General features: G+C 42.7%; 1 long non-coding RNA gene across 1 annotated transcript in view; it reads left to right on the top strand.

Annotated features, from left to right (window-relative positions):
• Positions 1 to 22449, top strand: part of LOC138283348 (uncharacterized) — a 194331-nt gene that overhangs the window by 59520 nt on the left and 112362 nt on the right. Inside the window, exon 3 of the long non-coding RNA XR_011201207.1 lies at positions 3571 to 3724. This is a non-coding gene — a long non-coding RNA (uncharacterized lncRNA). The remainder of the gene's footprint in view (positions 1 to 3570; positions 3725 to 22449) is intronic.

Here is a 22449-nt window from a genome sequence, read left to right as displayed (position 1 = left end):
GGGGATGAACACAGTCTAGGTGCATACCGTATATATTTTGAACAATGTAGTATTAACCACTCTGCTGAGTCTCAGTGTTACCTGAGTTGCAGCTTGCTCTATTATTTGGAGATCAACGATTCCTTGGTTGGACTTTAAAGTAAAATGTAAAATAAAACTTCTACAAACCTTAAAGAGATCCGGGAAGTCTGCGAGAATGTTTGAAAGCCATGGAGGCCTTAAGATACACAGAGTGCTCTTCTCGTAATACACTCCAAGTGAACATCTGACAATTCCCGGAGCCTCTTAGTGGTATGGTAATACTACAACACTTATTGAATCCAATGAACAATCTTATGCAATTTTTTTACTCTGTTAATTTATTTTGGGACCATTAGTAGTGTCCTTGCAATACATGTTCTTTTCAAGTATGGTTCTTATAACACAGCTTAATTCTTAGTAATAGATTATATATTTCATTAGATGTGGCAAAATATGTACTATCCTCTCTCTCAGCAGGCAGCCAGACAGGCACGATTTATAGCTGCTAAGAAGACCTTCAGATTCTCCAAAACTTTGCAGAATTCAGGTGATGTCCCCTCACCTCTGGAAGGCTTGCTGTAATGCAGAAACCAGCCCTGGACACACAGCAGCTCTTCAAAGGCCAGATGTAGCAACAAAAAAAAATTGCGAGTTGCAAATTGCGAGTCATACCGACTCGCAATTTGCAACTCGCAAAATTGTGTGCAGAATGGTGTCTCCGACACCTTCTGCGACTCGCTATGGGGTCGCAAAGACCCACCTCATGAATATTAATGAGGTGGGTCACATTTTGCGACCCCATAGCGAGTCCATGCATTCACAGGGATGGTGGCCTGCTGAAGACAGCAGACCTCCATGTCTGTGACTGCTTATTTAATAAAGCAGTTTTTTTTTTTTTTAATTGCAGCCCGTTTTCCTTAAAGGAAAACGAGTTGCAATTCAAAAAAATAATGAAACCATTTGGTTAAATTTTTTCAAAGTAGGCAGTGGTCCATTGGACCACTGCCTGCTCTGAAAAAATATTTTTGCGACATTAACAAAGGGGATGGGGTCCCATGGGACACCTTCCTGTTTGCGAATGAGTTACCACCCACTTCAAGTGAAAAATGCAATGCAAACCGGTTGCTGCATCTGGTCCTAAGTGCTCTGTGGAGTGCTTCCTTCCTTGATCAAAAAACTTTGCACTTGTATAGCACACTACTCACCTATTAGGGTCTCAAGGTGCTGTATGCATACCGCTGTGGAACTCCTCCTGGCTTTTCCCTGTAAGGTGCCCACTCCTGGACAGCCCCAGGGTGAAGCCAAGCATCCAAGTGCTGTTGTGGAGATTAAGCAAGCTATTGCCCAGAGTTACAGAGTGGGACCCATTAATTAGATTAGACACAGAGGAAAGAATTATCTGGTCCAAGGGAACATAGCCCAAGACCTGCCAAGGTGGGAATTGAACCCTGGTCCCAGACCAGCTCTCTGCACCAGGGTCTGCAGCTCTAACCATTGTGCCACACTTCTCCTCAAAGAGAACTTGGAACTGGAAAAATGTGGGGTGATTTAGGTCCCACATTTATTCTCTTTTTCTGCACAAGGGATGTGGATCCACTGTCTGAGAGAATGACACACTTGGTGCACCACTCTAAGGGGGTCATTACAACCTCGGCGGTCTTGTAACAAGACTGCCGAGGGACCGCCGTGTGGAAGACCGCCAGTAGTGGCGGTTTGCCGCTCGGCGTATTATGACTGTTGGCTGCTCCCCGTCCTTTTTCCGACGGAGAGCCGCCAACAGCCATACTGGTGGGCGGCGGGGAAGTGGAGGTTGCTCCACCTCCACCGCCACGTCAACAGAACACCGCCCCCCGAATCACGTCCTGTGATTCGGCGCGGCGGTGTACTCTTGGCGGTGTGGTGTCTGCGGAGCAGCCCACATGGCTCCCATCCCCTCCCGGAGGATCGACGGAACAGGGCAGTCAATCGTCCGTTAGGGGAGGGGGTGGGGGGTGTTGTGTGTTGTGTGCGTGAATGGGGGTGTGCGTCTGTGTATGTAGAGGGGGTGTGTGAGTGCGTGTATGCTTGTGGGGGTGTTGCATGTTTTGGGAATGAGTGCGGATATGTCTGTATGTATGTGTGCGTGTATGTCTGTACATGGGTGTGCGTGTCTGACTGTGTGTGTGGATGTAGGCATGTATGTCGGTGTGTGTGCGTGTGTGTGTTGGTGGTGCCTGCGTGCGTATCATGTGTGTGTGAGTTCTGTGATGTTGTGGGTCGGGGTGGGGAGGGGGGCCCTGCCACCTTTGGGGGGTGGCAGGGGTGGTGAGGGGTGTAGGGGAGGGAGTCGGGGTGGGGGTGGGGGATGGGGGAGACCACTATCAGTGCCAGGGAAGGAATTCCCTGGCACTGATAGTGCTTACCGCCATGGATTTCATGGCGGTTCCTACGGCGGTATTGTAACGGCCGCCGGGCAGGAGACCCAGGTCTCCAGCCCAGCGGTCGTCTCCACCCTGGTGGGCGGAACGGAGAAGCGTCGGATGACCATGGCGGTAACCGCCATGGTCATAATACTAAAAAAAAGACCGCCAGCCTGATGGCGGTCTTGCCGCCGCTTTAACACTGTCCGCCAGGGTTGTAATGACCCCCTAAGTCATAAATCAGTTTCTGCACCTTGGCATTTTCCATGGACAGGCTTAGGTCAAAGCTCATACGCTAGATTAGTAGATTTGCAGGCGAACAAAAAGTCAGGATAACAATTTCATATGCAGTTGGGTCAATCTAGGTTAGGGTTCTATTTGTATACCATGCAGAACAGATGCACACACACATACAGACAGACATACACACTCACCACATTCCCCACCAGTCTACATTGTTCCCCGTTTCTGCCTCTATTTATATTACTGCCAATGAGCTATATGGCCAAGTTCTTCAACAGAGGTCTGCTTCTGGAACTACCATTCATGGGAACAGGGCATAATTATGTGACATTGGCCCCTTGTTTCAGCTTGGTGTAAATATATTTGCTAGTTTTTTATGCTTTAAACAAGCTCAGTACCATATGCATAGTTGCACAATACACACAGTATTATGAACCAAAGAACATAAACCTACTTTGACTTTTGTGTCAGCTTACTTTTACATCACTGCTTGACATACTCAGATATGTTTCTAAAACTAACCTTTTCTCCTGAATTTCTGTCCTGAATTGTGAACCTTCATCTAGATTTTTTACAGTCACTGCTCAGAATTTACCTCCCTCACAAGTGTTTACCCTAGCCCATCTATCAGTAAAATGGCATGAGGATATCTTTTTCATTTAGTGAGATGAATGCAATACATTTCCACTAAATATAGAAATATGATACAGTTATCTATTTTTAATTAGAGTCTTTCATTTATTTATGGTTAAGTCATTTTACTGTTGACCAGTACCGTTATATATTTTTTAAATGTGCTTCAGTATTACCATAGAGGATGAAAGGTTAAGTGATGACACTGCCTGTAATTTCACTTTCTTATTAAATTTATGGAGACCTCTCACTTTTCTTTTTCTCCGCCGGGCAGCCATCCACAGAGGGTGCAGAATAGGTGGCAAACATGGGGATTGCACAAGCAGGCAGTGAAGGCACAAGCATGTGCACCTGCAGCACTCCACATCAGCACTTCTGACCTTGGAGAGCGAGCTCCAATTACTGGATATGGACGGCAGGGGGCACAGGTAAGCCTACCACACAAGCATACACCCCCTCTGACACCACAGTGGCATGGGCATACACTCAACAACAGACCTCCATGATGACACAGGAATTTGGGGTGTCTTATGGAGGGCTCCAACATGCTTTGACTGTTACCTTATTCATGCACTCTTCCTGGAAGCAGATATTTTTCAAGCACAAGAGATGGATGCCTTTAGCCAAGGGAAGAAAGCTTTTTTCTCGCAACCCTGATGGAATCTGTACTTTCCCTCTCTCTACCAGGAGGTCAGGTAGAACTCAGGTAGAACTAGGTGTTCTGGGATGCCACAGACACGTCTAGTCCCCCATATTTTACTCTCAGTGCTCCTCAGCCTAGGCTCTGGTGAAGAACGTCCACAGCCCAGCTTTCTTCTTGACCTATTGATATGATTTTGTCAGGAAGCAAAACAGAAATTCTTATTTGCAGGCTAAGGGCTGGATGGTTATTATTCATGTAAGACCATTTAGATCAAGTTCTGCATGTAGGCAGTAGGTCTTTCAAGCAATTTTCTGATAGAGAAGACAGTGAAGAATTGACTGATGAATGCAGCAAGACAATTTCCCCCCTTGCAAGAAGTGGCTACATTGAATGAGGACATGAGAGACTCGCAGATGTGTGTGCTAGCATTTCAAAACTCCTCACAGTTATCAGGAAGCAGAAGAACAGGAGAATTACTTCTCAAATATTCCTGGTGGTGTGACGCAGGATCGTGTCTTCAATCAGAGGTGTTGCTTACCAAGTAGATCTGCTTGCCATTTCTTGAAACAGAGAAAACTCATATTCAGATTTAGAATAGGTTTTCCATATATATGGGACTGATGTGTTTTACTAGTGGATTTTGGAAACCTAAGCAACTGATGCTTCTGTGACGTAACAGAGAGCAAAAGCAAAACTTGGAGAAGTGATTAACACTGTTTCTTTGTAAACAGTATGGACTATTTTATCTTAAGGTCATAACTGTGATAGCATATTTATAGGAAATTGGGTTTTTGTATGAAGTGGATAGTAACCCTCCCCAGGCAACAACCACAGTCCCTGTGAGGGTGAACCATAAAAAGTCACCAAATTAACATGTGCTTAATCCTCAGTTAACAAAAGCAGTCAGGCTTAACTTAGGGGCAAGGTGTTAAGTATTTAGGCAGCACACAAACAGTAACGAAGTGAAAACACACCACAGGACAAATCCCACACCAATTTGGAAAAATAGAGAACATTTTAATAAATAAAATGACCCAAAAACAAACTAAATTAAATTATTAGAAAAGAGTTGTGATATTTTAAAGTTCTGAGTGAAAACTTACATCTAAAAGATCAAAGCACCAAACGCAGACATCTAGTCGTGCAAGACTGTGGCAAAGATGTGGAACACCATGATGGAGTGTAGTTCGGATACGTGAAGTGGATTGGTTCCAGTCTCCACTTTCCTTTGGATTTAAAAGTTTTTTTGAAGAGAAATATCTGAGAAGGTAAAGTTTAGGGGGGGAAGGGAGCCAGCAATGTCTGAAGGTGAAGTTGCAGTGAAGATTTCAGGCTTAGTCATTTTTTTGGAAGTTGAAAATCTCCAGGATAACGAAGCTGCAGGCTGTAACCGACAAGAGCTCCACGAGGTTCTGTATCCTTCTGAAGAGGAGCTGCTTAACAGGATTTGCTGCCACAGAGAAGAACATAGCGGGATCACCAGCAAAGTCAGGCGGACAGGCCAGGAACCTTGGGCGAATCAAAAAGCAGGTAGACCCTTGTATCCTGTCGGTTCCCAGGTCACTTTCTGTTGGAAAATATTGTAAAGTCCCACATTTCAGTTTTTGTCGTTTGGACACTGTTGCACCTGGCCCTTTTTACATGGTTAGCCTCCAAATTTTCGCCTGCTTCCTCCTAATTTTTCTGACCTGTTTTGTTGGCTTTAGCACTCTGAGCACTTTACCACCACTAACGAGTGATAAAGTGTATATGCTTTCTGTCTAAAATGTATTGGTGAATGGTTTCCCCATGATTGGCATATTTATTCAGCTGGTAAGTCCCTAGTACAGTGCACAGTATGTGCCCAGGGCCTGGATATCAAATGCTATCAGTGGATCTGCAGAACCTATTGAGCTACCCACATGGGTAGCCTTGTAAATATGGCTCTGGCCTGACATTGCAGTGTCTGTGAGTGAACTGCCATTTCAACCTGGCAAGTGCACCCACTTGCCAGGCCTAAACCTTCCCTTTTAATACATGTAAGTCACTCATAAGTTAGGCCCCGGGCATCCCTGTGGGCAGGGTGCAGTGTATTCAAAAGGTAGGACATGTACTGGTGTGCTTCACATGTATTGATAGTGAAATACTGCTAAATTCGTTTTTCACAATTACAAAGCCTATCTCTCCCATAGGGTAAATCTGGATTGCCTTGAAATATCTTATAAATTTAATTTTCCATCCCATTGGGAGCAGATAGAGATTTGGAGTTTGGAGCCTCTGAACACACAATTTAAAAATTCATTTTTCGGTAAAGTTGTTTTTTGAACTGTGAGTTTGAAAATGCAACTTTTAGAAAGTGGGCATTTTCTTGCTTAACCATTCTATGCCACTGTCTGTCTGCTCTATACACATTTAGGTCAGGATGACAGTAGGGCTGTTTGTGCATTCTCCTTGGCAGTCACACAAATAGAGCTGAGGTGAGCCCTGCATATTTTTATGGGTCTTCCTGAGCTAGAGTGGTGGGAGAAGCCCTGTAGTGTGTCTGAGGCCAGTGCAGGGCACTACAAAGACTTCTCTTTGAAGGTTGACTACTTCAAAGACAGAAATGGGTATAAGTACTGGACCTCTCACACCACATAGTTAGAATCCTTCCGGACTTAGGAAATTCTGCCCGGAAGAAGAGCTGGATGGTGTAGGAGGGACTGCTACTCGGCCTGTTGCTTTGTTGTGCTGGCCTGCTGCTTCTGTCCTGGGAGTGAAAGGACTGGACTTGGATTTCTACATTCTGCTTCCAAAGGTTTTCCAAGGGCTTGGACTGAGCTTGCCTTCTGTTAAGAAGTCTCAGGGACCTAAAAGTCTTTACCTGCCAGCACTTGGGCTTTCTTGCTGAAAGTCCTGACTTGCCATGTGGTGCCAAATCCAGTTCCTTTGCACTTGGCTGTGAATTGTGTTGCAACAAGGAAGTAGCTAGTGCATCGATTTCTAGAACAACTTTGAAACTGCTGCCACACTCTGACCCCGCGCCCCTGCTTGAATCAGAGCATCAGAGCTGTGGTACCCTCTGAGTGCAACAACTGCGACCTACAAAGCAGACCTGATGCCGCTGCAACGCTTCCAAGGTCCCACCACAGTGTGAGGTCAGAGTACAGTGTGACTGACGTCTGTGGCAACCAACTCCGACTCCACCACAGCACCTGTGGCCCTGTAGTGTGATGCAACCCCGCAAAGTCGACAGCTCGTATCTTGACCTGCTGGATTTATGGACCCCACCTTGTCGTAAGGAACCGATGCCTCACCACCAATGCTGCATCACCTCCTTGCAACCATAAGGAACCAACGCCTCACCTCCTGACTCCATGCAACCTCTTTGCTTCCTCATCATTTTCCAAGGTACTGTAACTGGGGTCTACATGACTCCATAGCCGACTGTACTCCCTTACGGGTAGTGCTAGACTGTTGTAAGCTACTACTTCAAGCCACTGGGATAGACCTAGTCAGAGATATTGTGTTTCTGAGCACTATAATGCAATTAATCTTCGAAAACGTGTTTACTTGTATATGTTGGGCGTTTGTTGTTTTGGTCTTGTTTTATTCAGATATATTGGCTATTTTTTAAATTGGTGTGGAGTACATTTGTGGTGTTTTCCCTGTGGTACTGTGTTTATGTACAAATACTTTACACATTGCCTCTTGGATAAGACTAACTGCTTGAGCCAAGTTACCAAGTGGGTAAGCAGTGGTTATCTTACCTGTGTGAATCTCTTGCCCTGACTAAAGCTACTATGACAGGGTGCAAGCCACTGCCAACTAGAGACAACATTTCTAATAGGCACCTTAAGCACCACTTTTAAGGTTTCAGGACTGGTGGGGACCCACTTGGAGGGCAGGACCCACTTCAGACACGGTCCAGGTGCACGTTCAAGGTTGTTGGAGCATTTTGTGTCCCTGTAGCTTAGAACAAGAGGCCAGCTTACTAGCACCTGGAGGTCTCTGTTAGTCCTTGGATCAAGCAGAAAGGCAGGCCTCAAGCAGCAGGGTAGTCCACTGAGTGTACAAGGCAAGCTTAAAAAAGAAGGGCAGTCCTCTTGTAGCAGCAGGGCAATCCTCTGAACTACAAGGCAGTCCTACTGGAGGTCCATCACAGTTTCAAAGTTAACTAAAAAATGGTCTAAGGGTTCAATATTTATACATGATTCCAGCCTTTGGAATTGTCTGTCCTTCCCTGCTCATGCTCTAACTCACTCTTCAGTTCAAACCTATGGGTCGCACCAGCATGTAGGACAGGGAGTGGTCTATTCCTGATACGGACTTTGGTGCTTCTCAACTGGACCACCATTGCTTTCTAGTTAGGGGAACCCATATAACAAGGCAGAAACATTGTCATAAAAATGACAAAGAGTGTTGTTTCAGTGCTTTATATAGCTAATGAATGGGAAGAATACAATAAAGGTGCCATGAGCAAGTTAGCAGCAAAGCTTATAAATTATAATTAATAAGCACCCATACAGTTCTAAATAAAATCTGGCATAGATTCACCTTCTAAGAGGGAGAAAGTGGGTCTCCCTATTTGTAGAAATCCACATACTTTTATAGGGCTTAAGACAAAAACTTTCATACATTATGTGGGAATTCATAGTTCGCAATGTTTGGACCAAGACGAAGCAAGCTGAAAGAAACATTTTACTACAGAAAACATTTGAGGATTCTCTCAGGATAGAAATACATTGAGACTCAGTCTCACAGTCTGAGCTGTACTGTTAAGCCGATACATTGATTTAGAATGATCCTAGGATGGTGAGAAGGATCTTTGATTCAGTACAACGAGAAAACATCCTAGGAACACTGTCTGCTTGGTCGTGTACACATTAGCAATACTTTATTTAGCACAGAAGATGGTATTAGTCATCAAGTGGTATATAGTGACGTTGAGGTAAGAAGCAGCACAGGGTAACCACAATCGAATGTTAGCATAAGTTCAGTTTGTAATACTCTTTACTGACAGAAAATCAATTCTCACGGCCCCCCCTCATGGTTTTAATCATCACTCAAATCCTTTATTACAACACAACATTCATCAACTTTGGATTCTTCTGCTTGGTCTCTACAAGATACTTCAGAATGTCATAAAGTTGCTTTTCATTAATTCAACTTTGACATCAAGTCTTTTCTGCTTTCTTCCTCTCATTGCTGACAGCGTCTTATAGCCACGATTCATCCTCTTCTGTGGTGAAATTACTTTGCAGAACTTCAATAAAATGAGCACAAATGCTACTTCAATTAGTATGATTAAGAGAGGGGTTAGTAGCAACTTACAAATTCCTCCTCCTACACTACCAAGCTGCTCTCTTATTTTAGCAAAACCCTTACCAATGGATTCACAGAATGATCCTAATCCTTCCCAGGAACCTGATTCTTTTAGTACAGTTAGTTCATGTGTTATGATTTTTATGTTAGTAGCATAGTTGCCAAGCTGCTTATCTATATGAGGAATGTATACACAACATTCCCAAGCATGAATGACTTTGCAAACTCTGCCTTCCTTTGCGAGGTTCGAATTCAACGCAAGTCAGTTTTGCATAATCATGGTTGTTATTGCGAGCAATTCTTTGTTAATCAAAGTCAATGAGTCTGCAGCATTAGAAGTAAGTCGCTCAACTAATGTGAACAGTTTTCCAATCTTAACATCATTCATTCCTACCCCTGAGTGCTCTAAAAATATCACTAAATATCTGTTTATAACTTCACTTACTTCCCCTAATATATTTCTCAAAAGGAAAATCTAGTTCATTTGTGTGAGAGATCCTGGGAAAAACTAAAGCGGTATAACCACTGCCTTCCCAATTCTGTGGTAGTTGGAAGTAGGAGGATTTACCACACATATAATAAAGGTCCTAGATGCTAATTTCTAGATTAGAGAAAGTTTTCCCTTTTGCTAAGTAATTATAATCACACTTGTAGTGTCCTCCCCAGCCAGGGCATCTGCCAATGACTACGCCACACACAGAGCTCAACATTACAGGTCTTTATTCTTCTGCGTGTAACTGTGAACTCAACATTCTAAACCAAGCTTTCATTGCATTCCACTCTAACAACTATGTCACCCTTCTACAGAGTCCGTTCAGAGTCAAAAGGGTTCTGTCATAAAACGTGCAAGACAAAGACACTACATTTATCCCTCTGTTAAATAAAGAATTACAATTATTTATAAAATCTGTATACATATATATATAAGCATGTATAACTACATCTTCTCAATCAACCTTTTTGGTGATTTGACCAGTCAACCTGATCTGGTTAGTAGAAGCTAGGAGCTGTCTTCTCCAGTGTCGGGGATTTTTTAAGACAGTGAAGAGGTAACAGCAGTCTCTGAGTTCTCAGTTTCAGTGTTCCCTTCACCATCTCAATCTGAAGACTGATGAATCAAAGGCCTACAGTGAGAAGAGTCTCAGGTAACAGACTTTCCAGAACGCTGGACAGTCCGATGTGCCCTTTAGTAGACAGACAGTGGGAAGGTTCAACATCATATGGAGTATCCGATTTCCTTCTTTGCATCTGTCGGGCTATCACTAAATCGCCTCTCGTGCAGGTTGCCTCTTGTCCGCATAGGCTTTCATTTTCTGCTTGCTAACCAAGTCCCTTGTATGAATCGTGTTCTCACTTCTTTCTCAAATGTTGGTCCACTGAAGTAAGCTGGTTGTCATTGCTCTACCAAACATCAAAGTCACAGGACGTTGGTCTGTGGTCGAGTGAGGTGCTGAACAATAAGTCCATAGGGTAGAATTTAATACAGTTTTCAAACTGGATTTTTTTCAAGAGTTGCACACTGTACTGCTTTCTTTAGCATACTCATAAAAAGCTCAGTGAGGTGTAGTCTTTTGATGCTTTATATTCAGATGCTCCAGGAATTCTTTGAATTCTCAACTGTTAAAAGGTGGGCCATAATCAGACTTCAAAATGACTGAAACGTCCTATGTCATAAAGATGCTATCTAGCCCCTCAATGACTTGTTTGTAAGTTGCGGGTGAGAGATCTTCGACTAATGTAAAACATGAGTATTCGTCTACAATCATCATCAGGTGATGTCCATGACCGAGTGGACTGAAAAAATCTATGGCTATTCTCTCCCATGAAAGCTTAGGGAGTTTCAACATATTCAGAGTATGTTGAGTAACATTTGTAGACAGGCAGTTGCATGGATGACAGGCCTTGAGTTCTTTTTCAGCCCTCTCATTTAAATACAGAAACCAAACTCACTCTCGGAGAGCTCTCTCTGTGGCAACAATACCACAATGTCCTTTGTCAGCCATTTAAATTATTTTCTGTCACAGACTCTCTGGAATCAGGATTCCCAACCCTTACAGTATAACTCCCTTCTGAATTATGGACAGTTCATCTTCAACATTTCTGAATTTTTGTTACTCACCGTCATTTGTGACAGACCGAGTCTGTCCTTTCCATGACTGGTGTAATTAAGTCATTTAACTTCAGCATGTCACTATCATGGCTCATGGTAGTGATAATCCGGGCTAACGAGATAGCAGCTGGTGTATTTGTTTTTACAAATAAATTAATGTAGGCTTCAGTTGTCTTGGATGAAGTACTTTGATCTTGTGTAGGCTTTCTGGAAAAGTAACCAGCAGGGTTTTGATCCTTCCCTGGACCATGCACAATGGTATAATTGTACTCTTGAAATTTTATTCCCCATTATTGAATGCGAGGAGGCGTCTTAGCTTTTGGATTGCCAACAATATTCAGGAAAGCTTGAGGATCAGTTACCAGAATAAAAGGCTTTCTGTATAGGAATACATGGAAATGTTCACAAACCCATACTACGGCTAAACTTTCTTTCTTGGGTTCTGAGTAAGCACATTCTGTTTGAGACAAATATCTACTGGCATATGCCACAATATGTTTTTGAGCATTTAGGTTTCCACTGTGCTGTGCAAGGATAGTTCCTAACCCGACTTGGCTAGTGCCAACAAAAACCTCTGTATGAAGCTTCGGATTGAAGTATTCCATTTCATCAGCATTTTCAATTGCTGGTTTGATTCTCCTAAAACTTCTCTCACATTCTTGTGACCACTGAAATTAAATATTTCTTTTCGCTGGTTTTCGTGATGGAGCACTTACAGTGGCAAAGTCCTGTATGTATCTTGAACATGCCAACAAATGAATCTACCATAGAACTATCTTGTATGGATCAGGAGTCGCCAGATCAGGTGTATTATCCCCATCAGAAAAGATATGGCCAAAGAATTTTAGCTTTGTGTTGTAAAACTCACACTTATTTACATTCAAAGTCAAACCTTCATCAGTAAGTAAACAACATACTTGTGTGAAAACTCCATTGTGTTCCTTCGTGTAGCTCTGAAAACTAATATGTCATCACTGTATTTGAACACATTCACGACAAACAGGATGATATGTCCAATGGCATCTTGGAAGAGGACTACAACCGATGACACCAAAGCTAAGTCTTCTGTATCAAAACAGACCATCATGTATAGAAAAGGGTGTAATGTACCTGCAGTTTTGTTCGAGTTCCAACTGATGATACGCTTTATTTAAATCAAGGCGAGAAAATACCTTTGCACCATTTAATTGCTTTATCATATCAGCAATGTGTGGACCTGGATGTTGTTCTCGTTCAATTGCCTTGTGTGCCAGACGCATGTCAACGCACATGGGTACAGCTCCTTCACTGTCTTTTGCAGCACTACCATTATGGGAGAAATCCATGGTGTTGGATCAGTAGGATGCCCAATAATGAGCAATGATTCAAGTTATTTTTCGAAAGCTTCTTGTAAATGAAAAGCAATTTATTTCTGTCTCTGAGCAACATGACAAATATCCTCATTAATATGTAGCATTACTTTCATGGTCTTAAGATTTCCTAAACCAAGAAATAATGAAAGAAATTGAATTACTATTTCATGATGAGCATTCGTGTTGCAATTCACAGAAATCTGTCTTGCAGCCATGCTGAAACTAAGTTGATAGGCACTAGATGCTGTACCTTGAAGCACATGGATGGGTGCCTGCATCTTCGTTTTCTTGTTTTCATTGTTGTTACAAATGAACCTCAACTTTTTATGGGCATCAATGCAGCCCTTGCATACACTTTGGTTTTCAAGATAGTTCAGTGTATTTCTCTTCAAGCATTGTGTTTATTGATGCACCACTGTCAATGATGAAAAATATCGAACAACCATTTATTTTCAATCTAATCTTTGGACAGTGTTTGTATGATTTTGGTGCTTTGGCATGTCGACCTTTCCTTGACTGACATTTTCCATGTGGCCAGTCCAACATGCACCGGGTTCTCTGAGGTAATCATAGACATGGCACAAACATCTTCCTCACTTTCACTTGATATTGAGGCGGGAGAACTGTTTGACAATGATTTAGATGATGCTCAACTTCTTTAGTGTCAATTTGCCTCAACTGATGTCGCCGCTTGGGCTTGTGTCAAGCATTGCTTCTAGAATGTTCTGGTCGTCATTTTGCCTTCGCACTATGATGCACTTGCTTTTCCTTTCACTTTACAAACCTTCACAAAATGGTTCCCTTTCCCACAGCCTATACATAGCTGTCCAAGGGCAGGACATTTATCTTCATGTGGAAATGAAAATTCACATCTAAAACATAACTTCTTTGTACGTGTAGACATCACTTTATGTCCTTCAGTCTTTTGATTTGGCCTACTTTTCACACTCATGACGGATTCACTTGCGGCACCTCCGGCCTCCATGTCAGCAGCTTAGCTTTCAGCACACTCTTCAACTCTGGTAGCCATTACACTCACTCTAGACTAAGAGTTTCTCTCAGCATTCGTTGACAGAATAAATCTGACAAACATCCATCAATAACTTGAAGGTTTCATAACTTCTTCATCATTAAATTAATTGAACTTATAGTGTTTGATGAGTGTATCGAGTCTCTCCACACATTCATCAATGGTTTCACCAACGTTTTGGTGTTCTTGACTGAAAATGCATCTTTCGTAATCAATACTTGGTACTGGATTGAATTTAAGATTCAACACTTCTTTAATCTGATGGTATGTGACTTATTTGTCTGTTTTCGTCATTTTCTTTATGACTTCTTTCACAACATCATTAGCACAAATTTTTAGATACTTGATAATATTGCTGATATCAGTCTCTTCAAGTGCATCAATGACATCACCAAATGTCTCTATCTAAACAGTCCATCTATCGTCAATATTTTGCTTTTTGGCAGTATCAAAAGGTGGTGGTGGTTTCTAGAAGGTGGCAGCATAGTAACAAAATATGGGGATGGCTAACATTGAGGCTGAGCACTTTCAGATGCTGTCTGCTGTTCATTAGGACCCACGTCATCTGTGTCATGTCTGAGGCTCTGCCATTGATTGGCCGCCAGGTCATCTTGGATCTGTCTTTTGGACTGTGACCTCCTTGTTGGTCTCCATTGGATCATTTAACTTTTGGAGACCTCTGTGGTTATTCTGATCCACCACCTGGCAGCTTTGGTGGTGTGTCGCTTCAGGTATTGGACAACTCAGTAAGCACAACCCTGTGCTTCTTCTTGGGTCTGCTTGTCCAGTGCTGAGGTTGTAAAGCCCCACTTCTCAAGACTCTGGTAAGTGTAATGACAGTATGCTTCCTTCTTGTTGTGTCAGCCAACACTTCCATGTATTGTGTTAGTATTTGACTACAGCAGTTTATAGCGCTTCTTTTCTGTATCTGTAGGTAACTGTCTTTTGTAGCAGTGCTCTGTATAATGTACAACATTATCTCGCATGACAGAGCGGTACGTGTATGTCTGGCCTGACCAGCAGGTTCTCGGCCAGTGACGTGTAGATTGTTCACAATGCTATTGTTGTCTTCAACTGCTTTACCGAGGCTGGAGCTGAGCTTTGACTCCACATGCACGTATAGCTTTGATTCCGTACTTCGACAGCGACACAATGTGGCATGCTCAAGCAGTTTTCTGAGACCATGGTAAACTCTCTTGGAGAGCATGATCATTCTTCAAGGTGCTTATCCCCTATCTCGGCACCAGCTGTGGCCTCCTCCCCAGCCAGGGTACCCGCCAATGACTATGCTACACACAGAGCTTAATATTGCACATCTTCATTTTTCTGTGTGTAACTGCAACCTCAACATTCTAAACTAAGCTTTATTTGCATTCCACTCTAACAACTACATCACACTTCTGCAGAATCCGTTCGGAGCCAAAAGGGTTCTGCCATAAAACTTGCAAGACACTACAACACTCACTCCATCTCAATTTCTTGGCTATCTCATTTCCCTCAGGCTGCTGTATTTTGCATAGTGAGGCATTCTTAGTGACTTCAATGCTTAATCTATGGAGCAGTTCCTTTAAGATCTCCCTTCACCTGCCAAAAATGTGCTCTGCACCCATCTTTCTTTATAGTCTTTCATCGTCTATTCTTATTCTTTAGTTCAATTCATCCACAAACACTGTCTCATTTTGATTAATTTTGCAAGTTGTGTAATGCAAGCTATGCTTAGTAATGCTCAGGTTAGTCACAGGGGTAAAGAATTTCATCATATACTCAGGCTGGTCCCTTGATTTTGACTTTGTAAGCGTGGGACATGTGTTTAGTAGCCCACAAATACAGATTTTTTCCCACTGACAATCGCCACTCTAAAGAATCAGTAAATTCAGAATAAAACAATTTAATAGAACTTAGCTGGTAAAATAGATTGTAAAAAACAGAGCAATAGAATGAGTTTGACAAAGGTAGGAGAAAGTATGCTGCTCCGTCAGCTGTGCAAAAGGGAAGATAGGAGCAAGCAATACAGTCCTCCACCTCCATGACATTTACATATTCAGACAACATCTGATCATACACGTTATAACTGTACATGCTCTCATGCTGTTGGAGGTGATAAACCATACTCTCGAGTGAGGAAGGCTAGCTACCTGGGTGAAGATAAAATTGTTTAAAACATGAGAATCATCCCCTCTCAGCAAGTAAACATCCAACAGCCATCCAAACACAAAAAGCAAAATGGCAACTACCAAACTTACAGTCATAATTTTGTAGCGTGACTACACCATGTTTAGCTTAAATCAGATCAAGGAAATTCCTAATAAAGGATTATTCCTCTAGTTATTACCCTACAGTCTCTACCCTCTCTCAAAATCTACCATAATTTGTATTCTATGTCAGCTGGAGGCGTAAAGGAGCTATCGTCCTTGAGCCGTTACCCTAGTTCCTATTTGACCCATTGGCATTTGCCAGTTGTCAATGTAAAGAGGCCTTCATCACCGCAAATCTTTAATCTCAGAGAGGCTCGTGTGAGTCAATCAGGCAGTAATCTGCATCAAACTTGTTTCTTGCAAGGTACTTCCAGCTTGGACCTGAGTATTTTCAATTTGCCTTTTTTTATCTCTTTTCGGTCTTTTGGTATTGCTCAACTCCAAGTCTACATCATGAATATCAATCTGGCCCAGTTTTTCTTGTTCATCTAGCTCACTGTCTTCTCTAATTATCTCTGGTCTCGACTTGGGCGGCAACAGTTTTTTCCTAGTGGGTGGAGCTCTTAGCCAACCTTTCTTGGAAGTACTTAAGATAACTGTGGTCCTGATGTGGGTAATTTATTTTATAAGATTGAGACTCCTGGTCCTGCCCCCACATCCACTCCCGCGGGAAGTTGCTGCAGTAGATTAGCCTCAGTCTTTCAAGAACTTTCACTGTCACAGGCTATGCGCATCCTCATTCCAGTTGTTGGTATCACAGTGGTTGCCGGGATGACAGCATCCCCATCAGTGTCTGGGTCTGTATACTACTCATCCAATGGGAATGACGTATCTCCAGTCTGGTGTTCCTCATTTTCTTTGTAGTCTCAGACACCTCAAACTTAGGGAGACTAGATGACCTGGCAAATGTTGACCCTGCTTCTTCCCTTTTGTATCTTGCCCTCTTGGTGTAGGAGGTGTATATCAAATTTAGCAGACCAGCACACTTAATGGAGGGTTTGTTGACTAGGATCACCTAGTAGAGTCCACAGCACTGCTCTTTCAGACAGGATGTGTGGATGTGTTTCTTGATGTGGACTGAGTCACCAGGGTTGAAGTCATGCCCTGCGGATTCTCAGAATGCTGGAGTAGTGATTTCAACCTGATGAGAGATAGAACACACCAGGTCAGCCAATCTTTCAGTACCCGAGGACCACATTATCTGTGATTTTCAGAAGGGTAGCTGCTGGTACAGAGGGTATTTGCATGGCTCTCCTCATCAACACCTCATGTGGCGACAGTCCAGTTCTCTTACAAGGGCTACTTTAGAAACTCATGAGCACTAAAAGAAGGGTGTCATGCTATTTAAGCAATGTAGAGGTGCAGGCTGCAGCTAGTTTAGCTTTGATTGTACCATTAAATCCTGATGCTTTTGGTCTGTAGCTACAGTGAAACCATTGGACAATCCCTAGAGCTGTACATATCAACTGCATGACATCACTCTTAAAGTGAGTTCCTTGTCCAATTCAAGATGAACTGGTATCCCGAACTGCAGTATTAACTCCCAAAACAAATGCTTGGCAACTGTTAGGCTGTCTCGAGTGTGATAAGCCTTGACCCACCTTGAAAATAGACACGCAATGATGAGGATATACCTCAGCTGATTGCATTGTGAAATTTCAATGAAGTCAATCTGAAGGCGCTTAAATGGACCATCATATTTTCCAGTATGACCCATGGGCACTGCAACTCCTTTGCCCACATTTTGCTTCTGAGAATCTTACATCGCTAGAAGAAGTCCTCTGCCATCATTCTGAAACAAGGAGTAAACCAGTGAGAATGAAAAGTAGACGCCATTCCATCATGAGTTGGACCATGCATGTGTTTGACCATTGCAGGTAGAAGGGAATCAGGAAGAACTGGTTTTCCCTCATTTGACAACCAAATATCACTGTCACCTTTTGCACAACCCATCTTTTCCCACTTAGCATTTTCTATCTCCAAGGCAGTGTTTTGCAATACCCTTAACTCACTGAATGTATGTACAGTACTCATGTACAGTACTCAGTAACATGTTTGGCACAGTCTTTCCCTCTGTATCGCCTGGTTTATCTAGATAAAAGGTGCTGGACTCAAGAGCGCAGGACAGAGTGACTTTAACCGCAAAGCAGTTTCCTCTTGTGACAAAGTCACTGCAGCTCATATTTCCAGCACCCCACACTGCAGCTGTTTCCTTTGGCAATTGGAGAGCATTTATCAAATGTGAAACATACAAACCATTCTGGATGGGGTTACCACCCGAAGTCAGAAATCACAGCTGCAACCACAAATGACTGAAGTCATGCTCAACTCCAAATGCATACTTGCTGTCAGTATAAATGGTAACTCGCGAGCCTTCTGAGGGACAGCAGGCTCTGGTAAGGGTCATCAATTCATCTACTTACGGAGAGGTTAAATGGCACAAGTAAGATGCTTTCTCTACCCCACTCAACATACATACATACAGCATAGGCAGTTCTTAGGATGCAGCCGTAGTCTCTAGATATGACCCATCAACAAAGGGAGTATGGTCAGATTCAGAAAGGGAAACATCCAGCATGCCGGGCCTTGGTTTTGTGCACAACTCAGTTACACTGACACAGTTATGGTTGAAGTCATTCTCATCATCTCCCTCTAGGGTTGTAGTAACGAAGCAGGGTTTACTGTGTTACATCTCCGAGTGAAAACATTCTTTGTTGCCAAGATTATTTTCTCCTAGTGGGCTAGGCGGCGGTTGGCCAAATGCTGGTTCTGGTACTAGTCATAAGGATGTCAATAGAGTGCAGCACCATCACAATCAAAGGATAACCCGTCACAGTTTTCTGTATACTAAGGCTAACTGCTACAAACACTTTGAGACAACCATGCACTGATGTGGCCTCCAGATCACGAATAGCTGAAAAGTATCCAATGGGTATCTCCCTGGGCTTGTGTTAGTACAGACAGTGCATACCCATTTTTTCATGACAAAAGAGCACAACTTTACAAAACATACAGGGGGTGCACCACTCCAAGGCACTAAATAGAACACAGTAAACAGAAAGAGTCCAAAACTCCTATGTTAATGGTGGTACAAGACTTCTGTTGATTTCTTTCCGAAGACTTTTATTGGCCCAGAAAACTTGTTGTGACATGGAGTACATGAAAAAGACACAGCCAACGCGTTTCGCCTTTCACCATAGGGCTTCTTCGGGGCCAAATAGTATCCAGTCGGACAAAGGCTATTTGTATTTTTAAAGTTCAATTGCACAGAAGTGTGTAATGAATCAAATTGAAACAATAAGTTGGAACACGTAGGGACAGATTATATCCAAGGCCGGAGGATATTAGCACGTAGGCACCAAAGGAAAGACGGGCCCAGCCGTGTGCTGCCCGTTTCGCTGAGTGTAACGTATTTTGTATAGTCTGGCATGCCAAGAGTGGGTGCGCTGCAAAGCAAATGTTTGAGCTCCTGGAAGGCTTGCATGCTTTTGGCATCTCCTGGTATCAGGTCATTGACATTAGTGTGCGTCAGCCTTATCAAAGCTCTTGCCACCAGGGATCCATTGTCAACAGTAGCCAACCATGCCCCAAAATGTTCTCACCTCTCTCTGAGTAGTTGGAAACTTCATTTTAAACACTGTTTCAATGCATGCGTGGGACACTCGCCTCACCCCTTCTGCTATTTGATGTCCTATATATAGGACTTCCCTCAGGCAGTGTTGAAGGCTCTTGGGTGAGATCTTATGCCTTTTTAGCCAATTGGTTCAGCAAAGCTATAGCCTCTTGTTTGCAAGCTTCTTTAGTCATTGAGGCAATCAAAAGATTGTCTATGTTTTGAATTAATGTTAATCTACATGGCAACTGGAAGGACTCTCGGTTCTTTTTAAGAATCTAATTGAAATAGTATGGGCTCTTTGTGTACCCTTGTGGAGGGTGACACCCCACAAGGGTCTTATCTTGGAACCAAAATGCGAAAAGAAACTACCTCTCTTCATGCAATGGGATTGAGAAGAATGTGTGGCAAAGATCAATAACTGTAAACCACTCTACTTCTGGAGGGATTTGGAATCGAGTCATAGAGGGTTCAGAACCACAGGATAGGATGGAATTACAATTTTGTTAATCTTTTGGAAGTCTTGAATGATCGTCTACTTTTTATTTGAGTTCTGTAAGGCCATAGTTGGAGTGTTACAGGGTCTCTGTACAACCCCCCCTTGCTCCATCATGCTGTCAGTGGGAGTGGTGATACCGGCAGTAGCTTCTGGGGTCATCCTGTATGGGCGAGTTTGGGGCTAAACAGCACTTAGTTGAAGGGGGATCTTTGTGGGCTTGGCATCTTTGATAAATCCAATTTATTTTCTGATAAAATACCAGACCTCTTCCCTGACTGTCTTCAAGTCTATTGACAAACCCTCAGTAGTGATGACTGGATATAGCCTGACAATAGGCTCTGGTGACTATAACTTGAACTTGGCATCAGCCCTTTGATTTTCAATTCCAGCTCCATCCTGCATGCAATATATAACTCAATTGAGTTCGCAGAGAAGGTCTCAGCCTAGAAGATTTACAGGACTTGAATCACAGACAGCGAACTGGTTTTACTCTCTAATCTCTCCTATTTTTACTGCCACTATGGCAGTAACTTCATTAGTACACTGCAGATTTGTTATGCCTACAATTTGGATTTATTTTCCCAGGAGGAGTAGGTCGGTGACCTCAACAGGTCTGCCCATTGAACGAGTAGCTCCAGTGCTTATTAGGAAAGATACAGGATGTTCATTAACCTCTCCGTCTATGTACAGTCCACTCCTATCCTCTTCTAGGACTGCACCAAGCACACACTCCTCCTCCCCCTCATGTACCAACATTGATCCTGATCTATGGAAACTTCAAACATCATGGGTGCTGGGTCCCTTTGCAGCATTGTTGAATTTTGGAGTATCCTGTGATTCTTCCAAGAAGCTGCTGTTCTGCTGAAGTCATACCTTGAAATTCTGTTGCAATTCAGTCTGGACTGTACCTGCACTCCTGCTTCCAATGCCCTACCCTGTTACAAATGTGGCACTGGGTAATTTTCTTTAGGGCACTTATGTTTGTCCCGCCCATACTTCACCAACCTCTTCCTCTTCCTTGGGCATTCCCTCTGTAATTTGGAGAAACTCCTTGCATTACCATTCAAAAACTGGGATCCAATTTGGACCATTGGAGCAGGCTCCTAAGTCCCTTTGTCCCTGAGTTCTGTGCTAACTGGGTTTGGGCTGTCATAAACCTCTACTTCAACCTCTTCCACGTTGCCTTTATTGTCTCACTACAATAATTTGTATACTGCAGAATCTCGTCAACAGACTTGCTCTGCCAGCAGAGGACAGCTTGGATATTTTGATGATTCCCAACCTAGTCTGTATCCAAACAAAGGTAGAAACCTCCCATGTTTTGCCCAAAAGGTCATTCATCCCACTGTGCTCTCTTTAAGGTGTAAAGAAACCTCCCATCATTTTGCCTGAGGGGTCATTCATCCCAATGTGCTCTATTTAAGGTGTAAACTCTCTCCAAATAAGCATTCACTGATTCCTTGGGTTCTCTAGAGCTTTGGTAAATCTTAGGGCAATTAATCTCTCTTTAGGGAACATTTGACTTCCTCATAATTGGCTCTGACAATGGATGAAAGAGCATTTGTCTCTAGTGCCCCTGATGGGTCCTTTGTAGGGCATTCAACAGCTCGCGTGCATTCTGCCCACAGATCTTTTGTGACCACTATCTAAAATAACACATCTAAGACATCGAACAGTGAAGTAGATAGTCGCAAGTTACTCCATCTGAGTGTACCACTTATCAGGATTTTCTGTAAGCTTTGGAAAGGAATTGGCAAAATGGAAAAGATCTGATCGAGACCATGGGATGTGTACATACGCTCCTCCTTGTATCTCTCATAAGGGGAACTCTTTTACCTCTCTCCAGCTGCTCCTACCTCACCTCACCTTCCTTTCCTTTTTGCTTCACTTGAACTCTCTCATTCTTGAACCACACCTCTCTAAGCTTTTCTGTGTCATTCTATTCTCTAATGGCTTTGATCAACTTGCTTTCATGCGTTTGTAGCCCTCTCAACTTCAGCATCCACAAATCCTTCTCACTCATATCCATCCTAGCTTTCCTCTGCAGTTTATTTTGCTGAGTTATATTTTTATCATTCTTATTCTTGTTATTATTGTTATTTGTATTATTATTATTATTATTATTATTATTATTATTATTATTATTATTATTATTATTATTACTATTACTATTATTATTATTATATTATGTGGTTTGTACAGTGCATGGCTTCCAACAAGGTTTCCCAGCTCTTGATGTGAATTTGGCCTACAGCATTACAGCAATATACCAATTTAACTGAAGAGAATTTCATAATTGAAATAATCAGGTTTTCAACAATTTCCGGAATGCCAAGAGAGATTTACAACCCTCTCAAGGAAACAGGTAGGGTATTCCACAGTTTTGGTCAAAAGTAAGAAAAAGAACACCCACGTTTTTCCAGGAATT

Source organism: Pleurodeles waltl, chromosome 3_1 (assembly GCF_031143425.1).
Source record: "Pleurodeles waltl isolate 20211129_DDA chromosome 3_1, aPleWal1.hap1.20221129, whole genome shotgun sequence".
Lineage (NCBI taxonomy): Eukaryota > Metazoa > Chordata > Amphibia > Caudata > Salamandridae > Pleurodeles > Pleurodeles waltl.
The sequence above is the reverse complement of the archived record's forward strand: the minus strand, read 5'-3'. Positions and strand labels throughout refer to the sequence as shown.